This window comes from Eptatretus burgeri, chromosome 3 (genome assembly GCF_056783735.1).
Source record: "Eptatretus burgeri isolate ZD-2024b chromosome 3, Ebu_testis_v1, whole genome shotgun sequence".
Taxonomy (NCBI): domain Eukaryota; kingdom Metazoa; phylum Chordata; class Myxini; order Myxiniformes; family Myxinidae; genus Eptatretus; species Eptatretus burgeri.
The window spans coordinates 15633332-15648554 of record NC_140963.1 but is presented as its reverse complement, the minus strand read 5'-3'; the positions used below and the strand labels follow the sequence as shown (position 1 = coordinate 15648554).

Here is a 15223-nt window from a genome sequence, read left to right as displayed (position 1 = left end):
TTGAAGAGAGTGTAGGACTTTATTACAAAGGCGGGAAAAAAGAGGATTGAAGGAGTGAAGGTGAGCAGTGATTCATGATTTTGGTATTTTTACCAGAAGGGGGTTGTTGGCAGACCTTGAGCACCCTGTGGAAATATGGGGGGGGGCATATCACAGACAGAGCAGGGGGCAAGACCAGAGAGGAGACGGTAGAATGCAGAAAGACCACCGACCTGCCTGCCGTGAGAGAGTGAGAGGCACAAAGACTCAGCCTCACCGCAGGAGATACCAATGATACTAAACGCCTTGGTTTCCACAGCGTGAAGCCGAGAAAGGTGAGAGGGAGGAGCACCAGCCCAGAGGGGAGAGCAGTACTCCATCAGGTTGTAGACAACAGCTTTATCTGTGGTCAGGAGCTCAGGTGGGTTGAGGAAGGACTTTACACGACGGAGGATTCCCAGTCGGCGACTGGCTTTAGAAGCCAGGTTGGAAATGTAGCTTTCCCAGGAAGGATCATGGCAGATAGTGAGACCCAGAAGCTTGAATGAAAGGACTTCTTCCAGAGGATTGTTGAGACGGTAGATTGGGGGTGGGGGGGGGGGGTTCCAAACAGTCCTATCGGAGAGACATAGTGAGATTTACTGATCGATGTGCAATGGTTAAATTTTGGATAGATCGCCTTGGAAACGGCTAATTTGATAGAATGTAAATGATCAGTTATTTTTCTTGAAACATTTGTTTTTTCATTCAGTTGATCCTTGTGAACAATTTGGTGTCCATGAAAAATTGTCCAGGCCCGGGAAGTTGGGAGGCAGAGATGGTGGGAGTTCATTGGCCCCGGCCCAATAATTGCACCAAGTTTAGTTCCAATGAAAACCTGCTACTTTCAGCTAAAGGTCACATGACATCGACCTCTTGTACCCAAACTCTAATTAGTTCATCTTTGCGGCATTGCACAGACTTGTACCAAGTTTGGTCAAAATCCTTTCAGCAGTTCACAAGTTACTGTAGTTACGAATCCCTGTTACGCACATGTAGCCAGATGGACGACCCCAAAAAACACACAATGCCTTCGGCTGCGGCTCCACAATTCTTCCCAACTGGTCAATGTTGATTTAAAGTCTCAACTTCTACCTTACTTGTTATCTATAGTCCCTCCTTTCTTCCTTTTTATGACTCCGCAACCCAAGGAGGCATGATGTTTTTGTGTTGTGCGTCAGACTGTCCATGCACGCATCTGTACGTAGCAGATTTTCGTTACCACGATAACTTGTGAACAGTTGAAGGGATTTTGACCAAATTTGGCACAGGTATGGACTGTGATGCAAATATTCTATTTTGGGTTCAACAGGTCATGTACCTTTTGAAAATAATTTCACAGATCATAACTCGAGTTGGAAGCATCTGATATTTTCTCTCTCCTACTTATCTCTGTTTCACTCTCACACTGACTCCGTTGTGACCTTTCATTTTTAATGCGACCTGTAATTGAGATCAAATGTAACAGCGGGGTGCCATCTAGCGGAGGCGAAGGCATATCCATTCACACATCTGCGTGAAATCTTTGTCTTCCTTTTTAATTGGCCTGCTCGTGAAATCGCATTCTTCGTTCAATTGACTTACACAGCGTTAGTTTTATTCCAACTTCTAACCACTCCTGTCTCTACCCTATATTGGATGAGATTCCCTCCCTATGTAACTGCAGTTTACTCAATCTGTTCCCCTGTTGTGTCATTCTTCTATTTATTCCTCCCCTTGTAGTGTCTGCATGCTGTCCTATGTTTTCCGTTGCCATTATGTTGCATTGTACCCTCTAACCTCACATTTCCTGAGCTTTGACTTCATAACAAATAAAGATTATAACAGCACAATTTGAATGCCTGGTGTTGGCTTAACGGTTAAGGTGGCTGGCTGAAGATTTTAGGGTCTTGAGTTTGAGCCCCTGTCGTTCTCTTGAAACAACACCAGATGGGTTGATTGGGTGCCTACCCTTGTTGTCGCTTATCCATACTGGTGCAACCCCTCAATGCCACTCTCGTACAAAGTAGACACATGGAAACCTTCTCTTTACGATTTAACAGCACTGCTACAGAATCAGTCCTTTGCAGTTGTTCAAGCTTGAAACACCCCAACACCCCTAAAATGAAGTCGAAAAACTTCGGACGGCTCTAAATTGGGGGGAGCACCTCCAGTTAGACATTCTCACCTGCAATTGTCTTGTGAACAGCTTTTTAGAATAAACTGTTCAGTGCTCATGGGCTGCATTGTCCCAACCATCAAGCCATCATACTTATCCTCATTTTAACTTTTACCGAAACTTGGTGTGACCCCAAGATTTTTTTTGAAAAACAACTTTTCTTTTTGAAAAGCAACACAATGTTATGTTGGAGATGGTACGAATTTGCTCGTATGTTGTTCACGTGGTCGGTGTGTTCGCGTAGGTGAGAATATTTTTTTTTGAACCAGGGATCCGTTGGAATGAAGTTGTCCTGTTTTTATGTGTGCCGTGAGGGGCGATATAGTTTACATAGGGATTAGATAGGAAAGTATAATTCCTACGTGTCCTTTCTGTAAAACCAGACAAAGCACCCAGACAAGGTAGGAGAGGCATGAATTTGACAATTTCTAGGTTCGCTTTTGGACTGATTCAACCCCCCTCGTGGCCCGCACGGTGAGTACAAAGCATCCGGCACGGCGACTGCCATCGCGAGGACCGTCGAGTGCACGCTACCATTAGTGCACTGCAACTTGTCATGTTATTGGTTTGAGCGGTGCTGGTGCCAACACACTCTCAATATGACGTCACTACAGTGGCAGCAATGTACCTCCTCATTGGCCGGTGTTGAGCGATGAGCAAAGAACGCTTGAAAGTGTGTTGCGTGGCCACGCTGAGACGTTCAAAGGCTGTACATACACTCGTTCGTTCTCTTTGTGCTTTTTTTTCTCTCTCTTTTCTCTATCTTTGCCCTTCCCCTCTCTTTTCTCCTGCACTTTGTCACCTTCCTCACACTCTCTTGGAATCTGAGTGACTCTCACGACCTTATCCGGTTTGTACCCTTTGAGCATGAGTGGGAGAGTGCAAGTGATGTCATAGATTCCTTTCTGTATTCAGTGCCTTTCCTTTCACTGAATCTGCCTTCATTTATTTATTTGTCTCTGTTCATTGCTTCGGTCTGCCCTTTTGTCTCGGGATTGTCCATTTTCACGTCCTGTGTCTCCTTTCAATGAACTCTTCTTCCTGAAGTACATGTCTTGCCTGATAACCCGCCGTTATCTCGCGCGCACCCAAATTGCTTTGGCCCCCTTTATTTCATCCCTGAGGAGATATAATTTGTTCAACATCCCCTTTAAGAGACCAACGGGATTTGGGGGGCAACCACACCGACCGCTCGAGCATAATTTCCTTTCATTCGGCCATTTGTGAAGCACGTCGCTTCGGCGCGGTGGGTCCGCATCAGCAGACCCATCGGTTGACGCGCCAACATGTAAAGGGGTTCATTCCATATTTTGGTAATAGATAATTGAGTGTAGTACAAAGGAATCACCATCCTTCCACAATTATTAATGTCTGTCCTCTGCTTCATTACCACTGAAGGTGAAGGAGGTTATGTTTTCACCCTTCTGTTTGTCTGTTTGTGTGCACGATATCTCAAAAAGTTGTGGAAGGATTCGGATGAAAGTTGGTGGGCACGGTGCATGCGTGGCAAGGAAGAATTGTTTCGATTTTGGTGAAGATCCGAGTCCGGACCTGGATACGAGAATTATTTAATTTTTAAGGTGAATCTTCACCATTGATATATCGGGCCAAAAACAATATAGTACTGTGTAGCATGATATTTCAAAAATGTATTGGGCCCGATATGTTCTTGTGGATCAGGCATTACGTGGCAGGGGTACGCGCTCTACCGAGTGCCCTTCTGATTTAAGCTGCGTTGGTTTGCATCCTGCTACCTCGTGTGTACAGCTTCCATGCCGAACATACATAGCCTGTCGTGCCATCCGAAGGTTGAATCATGACATAAAAACACCACATTTATCTGGTACACAGTGCCATCCTGACTTTTCAATACTTGTGCCTTGCTGTCATCTAATTTCTCTGTCAAATGATTGATAAATAACAGTGATTGCACTTGTTACCATGGCGACCCTGAACGAGCAGGTACTGACAATCTAAATTGCTACATTTGTGCCGAGATTCACTGTGTTCGTGAACTTTATTCTCTCCAATTTTGCAAATTTTCTTTTATTTTACATTTATGAAAGGCTCATGGTGGAGCTTGTACATCAATCACAAGCAGGGCAAAGACATTACTAGACATCGGCGTACCTTTGCATGGAGTACAAGGCCATTAGCAGAGAATACACAAATGAGTAGTATTTGGGATTTGAACTTGGGTTCCTCATCATGAGCGACGCCTTCAGATCTGAATTCTAATCAGGCCAACACAAACGTCTCATCTGTGCTTTCACTTTCAATGGCGTCTCATTTTAATGGACTGCAGTTGTTTGGACGAATGAAAAGTTAACTCTTTGCTTTGCAGTGCATTACCCCTGAGGTTAATCTTGTTACTCAGTGATAGAGTTGTGCTCTCTTTCCATTAGTATGGTGGTAAAGATGGTGGGGAGCTGTTATTTGACACCAACATCTCCTTGCCATCCCTGTAATAGCTCCCTGCCGTGTGACAGCTCACTGTAACTGCTCCGGGCTGTCGAAATGGATGGCAATCAATTTTCTTAAACTTAATGTTGTCAAGACCAATATGCTGCTGTTTGGCTCTTCATCAGTCCTTATTTAGCCTAAATCTCAGATTGTGAAACTTGGGGATAATCACTTGATCATTGTTACTTTGGAGTCACAATGGACCCAACTCATTCTTTTAATCCACTCATCGCTAAAATTTGCAAGCCTATTCCCAAATCCGCTCATGCCTGAATCCGAAGACGGCTGAAATTTTGCTTCACCTTCACGTAACATCACATTTGAAATGTTGGGATTCCTTGCAGGTAGGTTGCTTACTTATTTTAGAATCTTGTGCACAATACATCAGTGGCATTTTGTTGTTGTTGTTGTTGTTGTTGTTGTTGTTGTGTCAGCGGCATCAGCAACAACCCAAGAATGGAAATTTAGAGGTACCTTCCTTCTGCCAGCTCTCAGGCAAGGCACAGCACCTGGTAATCCCCCACCCCACCTCCCAGTCAGGGTTATGGTGAAGGTAGCAGCAGCACGACTCTGGATGATAAATCCGGCAGATGAAACCTTCGAGCTCAATGATGGAGCTATGGAGCTGGTATGCAGAAGAACTCAGAAATAAAAGATGTATGAAAACAAATCCCCTGAAATACAAGCATCGTTGGAAGTTTCTATAACACAAACCTTCCGTGCAGACACTCCTGCGGTAGAATTAACAACTCACACTGCATTGCTTGGGATGCCTTGAAAGAGCCGGTGCTCACTGCATCCAAAACGGTACTTGGACAAGCAAAGCATAAGATTGCTGACTAGTTCAATGATAATGATGGCGATATAAAGCTACTTCTGAAAAAAAAAGAACGAAACTCGAAACAGACACCTACTTGTAAATCCAAGCTAAATGCAATCAAAGCAGAAGTAAAAAGTAAAATAAGGACAATGAAAGACCTATCCGCTTACTTCCAATCATCAGCATGGTCATGGAAGCCATCATCGCAGTTGATGTGAAATTCTTCCTTTACTCCAACAACCTCATCTCGGATCACCAATTTGGTTTCAGAGCAGGTCACTCCACCTTGAACATGCTTCTTATATTCACCCAACAATGGATGGAGGCCCTCAATGTCAGACATGAGATCAGGGCCATCTCTCTGGACATATCTCGTGCTTTTGATACAGTTTGGCATCCTGCCTTGCTCTGCAAACTGTCTACCAATGGCATTCAATGCCAACTCCGTACATGGCTTACTGACTTTCTCTACTCTCGGAACCAACGTCTGGCTCTCAATGGAATGTTTTCATCAATCTCGGTCAAAGGCTGGAGTATCCCAAGGCAGTGCTCTGGGCCCAATCCTATTCCTCATCTTCATCAATGATCTCTCTGACTCTCAAAAATCCTCTTTATCTCTTTGCTGATGACTCCACACTCTACTGTGACATCCCTCATCCTTCAGACAAGCAGGCTTCATTCTCTTCCCTCTCTTCAGACCTTGACAAAATAACAATCTGGTCAAACACTTGGAAGATGTCTTTCAATCCTGACAAATCTCACGCACTCAATTTCTCCCTCCGAAGATGAACTGTGGAAAACCCCCTTCCCCATACTTTCTCAACAATTCCCTTGAGGAAGTCAAGTTATTCAAACTCCTGGGTCTCACTATCAGCTATGATTTTTCTTTGGCCAACCACATATCTAAGTTGGCCTCCCAAGCCATTCATCAACTGGGTATCCTCCATACAATGTCCTTCCTTGGCACACTTGAACTCCTTTCCACCTACCAAGCCTTCATCTGCAGCTTGATGGAGTACTGCTCTCCCTTCTGGGCTGGCTCCCCTCCTTCACATATTGCTCAGCTTGATGCCCTGGAAACCAAGGCCTTTCAGATCATCGGACTCTCCCGCGTTTAAGCTGACTTTATGGGCCTATCACTTCGCCATTGCAGACAGGTCGGTCATCTCTTTGTCTTCGACTGCCTCTTTTCTGGTCTTGCACCCTCTGCTTGTTCCGTGCTTTGTCTCCCCGAGGTACCTGCAGGTTGCACACGGATCACCAGCATCCCCCTTCTCGTAAAACTGCCAAAAATCCAGAATCACTGTTCACCTCCATTCATTCGTTCCTCTTTTTTCCCCACCTGTGGAATTAACTTCCACATTGTCTTTGATCACATTCTTCCCTCCAGTTATTCAAAACAGCTGTTCACCACCATTTCAGATCACCTACCTGCTCCCATCCAAAATCATGATGCATTCTACCCCCGTTAACACCACCTCCTAAGCCCTTCTCCTTCCAAATTTCCAGTTTCTCCTTCCTGAGAGTTTGTTGTTGAATCCATCTTGTCCACCCCATGCATCCTCCCATCCCCTATTTCCTCCCCACTTCCTTTATGTGTCCAAGTCTCCCTCTATCTTATCCGTCAACACTGCTGTTGTGTACTCTCTCTCCCCCCCCCCTCTTTCTTCTGTTTTCTTCTGTTACATCCCGATCCATTCAGCATTCTTGCTCTTCCACGAGCTGTAACCTTGTATACAAAAAAAAGATTCTTCTTTTATCATGAAATTCTCCAAAATAAATAAATCAATCGCTTCTTGCACAACTGCTTGGAATGCTGATAATGTTATCTGCAATTGCACAGCTTGAGCTGTTGACAGCACAACTATGTAAAGAGCGCACGCTTCTAGAAAACCACTGGAAATCCTTTAAAAAAAAGGTCGACCATAACCACACGATGCTGTTAATTTACACTTCAACAATATTCACATTTTCCTTATAATATATATCTATATTTTTTGATTGGAGTGCAATTTGGAAATGATCTGTGTGTGACTCATGCTAAAAGGTTGCGCACGATTTCATTTTTTTTTCCATTGTGGTTGCAGATTTGTCAGGTTTGCCTTTGTCATATCAATCTGTCCATTTGCATTGCCTGCAACTTTTCATTCAGTTGGTTAAGGTGGTGCTAATAAAGAAAGGCAAGAACATGAGAAACGCTTCGTTGCAAAACGCTTTATATGCCATTTTGGCCATTTTGAGATGATCAACATTCTTTAACCACAGCCTTGTGAAAACTGCGATTGAATCACAAGATGGCCACTTATTTAAGAAAACGAACAAAGATGATTATGTGAAAATAAAAAAAATCTGACTGTTACTTTTTGTTTTTTTGACTTATCAAAATTTACAGTATATCCATTTGTGGGCAAAATCCTCTATCGGCCGATCCATTGGCTTTTTCGTCAAAATGTCTTATATCCATCATTCACTGCATAGTGTTTCAAAGGCTGTGCTTCTGTTCTGCGCTTCTGATCATTATTTGAGTTAGAATAGTTTATAAACATGACTAATACAACAAAAAGGTAAAACTGTCGGCATTAACTCTTCAGGTGTAAAATACGCATTGTGAAAATCCCTCACAAAATCACAATAAGTGTCGAATCTCCCGACCACTGCTGAGGCGCTCTGATATCACTGACTTTAAAACACTGTCATTGATTGCCCACTACGACTAATACATCCATCCATACATTGGGACCATACTCTGTGCAGTGCGTTGGTGCTGCCTCAGCAGTCTCCTTGGCTATTGGACACAATCCTGGGTGGGTCGCCACGCCGACACAGTATACCAGCAAGCCGGCACTCATTTTGCCGACCTCGGAAGCATGACAGACAGAGTTCACCCCACCTGGTATTAATTCAACAGCCGAGAGGGATTTGAATTCAGGATCCTTGGATCCCAAGCCCGCCACCCTAACCATTAAGCCAACACCAGGCATAATGCATCCACAACAGTGGCAATTCATCCAGAGTAAGGTATTAACCCTCCATGTGCATTGGACTACAGTGAAAAAAACAATGTATCAAATCACACAAAAAAAAAGTAATCGTTAAATTAACTAAACAAGGATGAAATTCCTGCTCTCACGAAAGGATGCATAATGGGTTCTACATTCACGATTATCAGCTGAGTTAGCAAGAATGCTTAGTCACTATCACTGGCATTTGTGTAGCCAGAATCTGCAAGGATGCCTGTGTAGAATCCATGAACATTCAAATGGTGGCGTGGATATCTTGCGTTCTGTATACAATCGAGAGTGGTGGTTCGTGTTTTGAAATGAACGACAAACGTGTGCAGCGTTTTACATGGTGTATGTGGTGTTTCGAACAAAATCGAGACTTGGGAATACAAAACAAAAAGGGGAATATAGGTCTATCAGCTAAGCTTGTACCTTTTGCTGTGTTTGCGCCTGTGGAGTAACTGCTGAAATCGATCTATTTGGGTTCTTCCCGACAACTTTGTTCTTTGTACCTTTCACACTTCGTTCTGCTTTTTTCACATTTCTCTTTATTCATTCGAATTCTTACTTTTTCTTTGTTTCTCTCTTTCTTTATCTGTCTGTCTCAGGAGAAGTGAATTCTTGCAGAAATTTTTCTGTTAGGCTCACTTGGCTGAACCTGGATGGGTTTGAGGGTTGTGGAGTCGTGGCTAAAACCCGAATCATATCCAGATTCCTCCTGATGACTTCTCTTCGTTTTCTCTTTGCTTTTTGGGTTCCTTCTGATGTTTCCAATACAGTATTTGGTTTTCCATTGACTACGAAATCCCATTGGCATCTCAGTCTTGGCAGAATGGCGTACACAGCAATTTACATCTCAACTCATCGATTGCATCAAGTGATGGCTCAACGGCATGATGATGAGAGCATCCGCTCTGAGTGTGGGAGTTCGTTGGTTCAAACCCTGGCTGAGTCGTCCAGAAGATGAAGAATGGTAAGTGGTGCTTCCTTCCTTGATGTTCAGCATTTTAAAAGGATACAGCATGGACAAACAACCATACATTGGCAACACTAACACACGCTTTGATGCATAGAAGCCCTCAATATCTTAGTTCACTTTGGACCTATCTGACCATTGCCTCTTTCTGTACAATACCAAATACCATTTCCGATACCAAAAACACCCCTATACAATACCAAAGTTGAAGAATGGTACATGTTGCTTCTTTGCTTGATGCTCAGCATTTAATAAGGATAGAGCACGGACAAACAACCATACACTGGCAACACTAGTGCATACTTTGATCGGCCAAATGGCCTCCTCCTGTGTTAAAGTTACTTGAAGGGGAACATGTATTTATTTAATTTTCCTTCCTGAAAGTTTTGCTTTCCTTCCTGAAATGTATTTATTTAAGTTTTGCTTTCCTTCCTGAAAGTCCCTGTAATATCCATCTTGCATACCCTGTGTTCCCCACCCCATCCCTCTCCCTTCCACAGATCTCCTAACGTCTCTTTTCCCCACTCTTTTGTCCTTTCCACTCCCCCCCCCTCTTGTCTCGTGCCCCCCTTGCTGTATGTTGTGCGTTAGCTCTCAAATGAGCCTTGACAAGGCATACAAAAAATAAATAAATAAATAAAAGTGTGACTTCTGCCAATCTAAAGTTTAACTGGAAAACATCTCAAAATGCAAAGCCCATCCACATTCCTTTGTCCTCAAAACTAAACTTGATGAAAATGACAGTTTAAAAAAAAATTGTACATTTCATTAATTTGTGTTCTTCATATTCTCAAAATGAAGATTTGTTGAAGATTTGATCACAAAAGCTCAATTGGTTAAAAAAAAGAAAAAAATTATGGCCCACATAAACACACTGAAGCTCAATGGTAAATAAATAAATAAACAAAGTTAAAAAACAATCCACAAGTCTGGAGACGGCAATGGTTCACGAGCGGTATTTGACGATGTAGATTGTTTCAGAAGTCAAGGATGAGACAATGTGATAATGTTTGACCAAGTTATAGAAATGATAAACATGATGTGGTACGAGTGACAGGTTATAAGCTGCAAAATGTTGAAAACCTGGTTTCGTTCAACAACTTTCAAAATGTGACCTTTGCATTACCTTTAAAGGTCACAAAACAATGTCATAAACATTAAAAATAAGGAAACAGGATACATGCTATAGCTTATTGGAGTTAGTTCGTCGAAGAAGGTCGAAAACCCGGTTCGATTCCCACAACTTTGAAAATTTGACCTTTGTGAACTTTAAAGGTCAAAGGTCAAGGATTATGACCGTTGGTGCAAAACTTCCTCTGGAACATTCCAGGAACAATATAACGTCAGCTAGGCTATATGGCATTTCGCACTCCTCGGATTATCCAGACTTTGATGAAATTAGCGTAAAAACAAACTTGAAAGGGGCGCCACGGGCAAGGTGTTCGAGATAGAGCAAAATGGTTTCAAGACTTTAGGTGGGGAATGACCTCCAGATTATGCATAAAAAATATTGTCATCCTAGCTCTCAAAGTTTGGGCGGTCGTATGATTTTTATGTCAAAATTCGAAATTTTCTAAGTTCGTGACCTTGACTTTGGGACGAAAATGAAAATCGAGCTCCGTGGGGCTATGCAGGTGCCATCGGGCTAACCAAATACCGAAACCCCTGCCAGATTCGACAAATCCCTTAGGAGAAGATGTAAATTGAAATTGGCTACCCCCTAAAAACACGTTTTTTGGGCGTGGCTCCATCCATAATGGGTGCACCACGCCCATTCTCAGGAAAATACAACTAGATCATGATATAAACCTCCCACGCAAATTTTATCAGGATTGCATCAAAACCCACGGAGCTATGCTCGGGACAGACAGACAAGGATAACTCCATATCAAAGTACAATCCTGGACGATCCAATGCGTCCAGAAGGAACTTGGGAATTTTAAATTATTTTTAAGTTCTCCCTTCAAATGTTGATTTTTTTGGGGGGGGATTTTATAAATTTTTTATCTTTTTTCTCAGATTAGCTGAAGATATATTGGTGAAGATATATTGATCATGGATCTCACCAGTTTAACATTGAGAAGTATTTTAATTTATCAAGTAGATTTACAGACATAAAGGTGTATCTGAAACTGTGTTTTAGGTTCCTCCAAAAATGGAATGAACCACCTCTGATGCAAAAGACAATAAAATGAAAAACAAAAGTTTGAAACAATGAGCTAATCACATCATGCACTTGCCAAGAGTGGAGCCAGGACGGATAATAATTTAAAATTCCCAAGTTCCTTCTGGACGCATTGGATCGTCCAGGATTGTACTTTGATATGGAGTTATCTTATGGATTGTTTTTAACTTTGTTTATCCGTGCTTGTTTATTTATACGTTGATACATTTGCATAATCCCGCATTTGCCAATATCAAACACTGATCTACTCACGATGAAAAATCTTTCAGATTAATTTAACCCAGAACACAAACAAAGACAACACAACAAATGTCTTTTTTACTGTACATAAACTCTTCTTAACTAGAATTATAATGATTTGTTGAACAATAATAGCTGTTCCTCATGCGTTAAATTAAAAAATGAACGTTTATTACTAATGGTATTATGAGTAATTATACAACACCCTTTATTTAATTTTGTGATAATAGCAAACATGAAATGGTTGGATGACGAAGATAAGAACTGCAGTCATTTGTAACTGTTGACTGGCCATCCAACTGTCCGCATCATCAGCTGAGCTCCATTCTTCACACTCAACGAAATCTTAATATAATGGAGTGATTGCCTATATGACAACATAACTATATGACTATGTTAGTCCGGCAGATATGGGAATGGATTGTGCCTTTGATGATACAAGCATGAGCTTTGGCACACTGTTAGAACATGCCAAAAGGAAGATATTTAGCTATAGGGCCATCGCAGAATTGTCCTGTGGCCAAAATCGCCACCACCTGTTGTTATTTTACCAGTAGCTCAGGTTATAGACCAGATAGGATATTGATTCTGGTGGCTAATCGTACATTTTCAAGGATGAGGAATGCAGTGGTACTATTTACAACACCCTAGCTTTGTCCTGTGGCCAAAATGGCCACCACCAGTTATTGTTTTACCAGTAGCTCAGGTTCTAGACCAGATAGGATATTGATTCTGGTGGCTAATCGTACATTTTCAAGGATGAGTAATGCAGTGGTACTATTTACAACACGCTAGTTTTGTCCTGTGGCCAAAATGGCCACCACCAGTTGTTGTTTTTCCAGTAGCTCAGGTTCCAGACTACCTAGGATATTGATTCTGGTGGCTAATCGTACATTTTCTAGGATGAGGAATGCAGTGGTACTATTTACAACATGCTATAACTACTCCAAGAACTACCTAACGACATATGTCTAGCTTTCAGGGAAATAAATAATAGTAAAATTATAAACGCATTTAATATTGGTGGAGTTTTTCATGTACATGTTTTGAAACTGTGACATATTCATGAGAGTACAATGCAGTCTTCGCAATGTTTCCTTTATAATTTTTGGGAGTTTATTTATATGACCACACAGTTCATGAGATTATGCTGCATCTTGCAAATCAATAGTGCATGTCCCATTGTTGTTTGACATGTTAGTGGTGAGGGCAAGTCTGCAACAGTCCTTCCATTATTAACCAGGTAAGGCCTTCCATGGTAATATTACAGGTTTTCAATGAAATGTAATGTTAGTTTCGAGAACACAGTCCACCACAGTGGCAAAGGGCAGTGCACTGAAGTGCTGCCTTGACACATTTGCACTGTCCTCTGCACCCCTTTTTGCATCCACAGCGTATGAGTTCTTGAGAGGCCTGGGTCGCTTATGGCAGTGTGGTCCAGTGAACTTCCCATCCACCTGTGTCCTTCTTCTTCCACCCCCAGACACCTGGGGATGGGAGTTCCGGGACTGCAACCATCATCTGTCCCCAGCAGTGACCAGCTTGGTAGGCAGCCCTCTTTATGTGCTGAATCAGTGCTGCTTGTGTTGGAGGGAGACCTTCAATGTCTCTACCTTTCTGGGTGAACAGCTGATTGCCTGTAGTTTGAGGGCACACTGCCTCACACGAATGTCAAGTTCGGATGTTGATGCATTATGCAAAGCATCTTTTGCTGCAGATTTGCCACAGAAGAAGCATGTCTCTGTTGAATGAGTTTCACGTTCAATGCTCAGACGGGCGAACTTGTGGGTTTCTGGGTCATCATCGTGGTGTGTTTTCCTCTTTTCAGCCCTCTGAAGTTTTGTTTTGTTATACTGCAGTCTGCAGGAGTCATGCCATTTGGCTTTGTGAACCCGGAATGCCTCGATGCCATGTCCCTCATCCAGTTGTGACAGTTTTAGTGTTATTGGCAGGCAACTGATCTTGTCGAATGCTACAAGATGCTCAGCTATGGTCCTGTATCCTGCCCCATCTGTGCCACGTGCTGAATTATATGGACATGTCAGCATCTCATTTGTGTCTTCCTGACACAGAACACATTTGTTCCAGTCTGTGGTCGGGCACTGTTTACCTGATGAGCTGGGCTCATCAGGGTCCACCACCTTGTATAGTTTGGCCATTGTCCCTATGCACTATGCTACTTTAAAACAGTATCTACTAGTTATAATGTGAGAACAGGATGTACTAGTTGTACCACCACCACTCTACCATAAGCTGAAATCTCCAGGAAAATATGTTGGCTGCCACCACAGTCACAGTCCAGGTCAATTAAAAGCATACATATATACATGCAGATTAAGCTTTGTTACTTGGTGTACACAAGTACACAAAAGCTGTACCAACAACATAGATTATCATTGTGACGTTATTATGATGTTCTGTGTGAATATGCAGCAAAATATGTGAATACACATAAACATAATTATGAGGTCAGCACACAACTCATGGGCTGATTCTGAAATTCCGGAAAATGTGCATAACTCCGCTAATATTTGATGGTTTTACTATTATTTAATTCCCTGAATGCTAGATATATGTAGTTTGGTAGTTGCTAGCATGTTATAAATAGTACCACTGCATTCCTCATCCTTGAAAATGTACGATTAGTCACCAGAATCAATATCCCAGCTGGTCTAGAATCTGAGCTATTGGTCAAATAACAACCAGTGGTGGCCATTTTGGCCACAGGACAATTCTGCGATGGCCCTATAACTAAATATCTTCCTTAGGGCATGATCTAACAGTGTATCAACATTCATGCTTGTGTCATCAAAGGCACAATTCCCCCAAATATTTCACTTATCTGCCAGAATATATATATATATATATATATATATATATATATATATATGTGTGTGTGTGTGTGTGTGTGTGTGTGTGTGTGTGTGTGTGTGTGTGTGTGTGTGTGTGTGTGTGTGTGTGTACTGTATTTGTTTTGGCATTCACTTATCATTGTAACAAGAGGAAAGAACTCATTATGCTTTCAACTGGATATGAGTACGGTGCATCGCCACTGCTATCTATTTGGGTTCTTCCCGACATTGGACGAAGATAAATTCTGGATGTAATCAGCCCAGAACTGTCGTAGGATGAATTAGGTTCGCAGTCATCAGCGCCAAAGATAATTAGCAATCAAGCCGAATGAGCTTCAGTAGTCCATTGGTGTAACATCAGAGTTTTCCTCTCCTAGTTTTGCTCCAACATGGATAACCCACAAGACAGTGGGGAGAGGTTTTCTGGTGCCTCTGACTCGCCGGGATTTATTTTACCATATAATATTTCTTCGCCAGGATTCAAATCACATCATTGGTCATTTGAAGGA

General features: G+C 42.2%; 1 long non-coding RNA gene across 2 annotated transcripts in view; it reads left to right on the top strand.

Moving 5' to 3' along the window:
* Positions 1 to 15223, top strand: part of LOC147029438 (uncharacterized) — a 54996-nt gene that overhangs the window by 33676 nt on the left and 6097 nt on the right. The window contains exons 2-3 of one of the 2 annotated variants that reach the window (XR_015055911.1): positions 9284 to 9434; positions 9938 to 10133. This is a non-coding gene — a long non-coding RNA (uncharacterized LOC147029438). Of the gene's footprint in view, positions 1 to 9283; positions 9435 to 9937; positions 10134 to 15223 lie in introns of those variants that run through there. The other variant, XR_015055910.1, reaches the window with a different exon arrangement.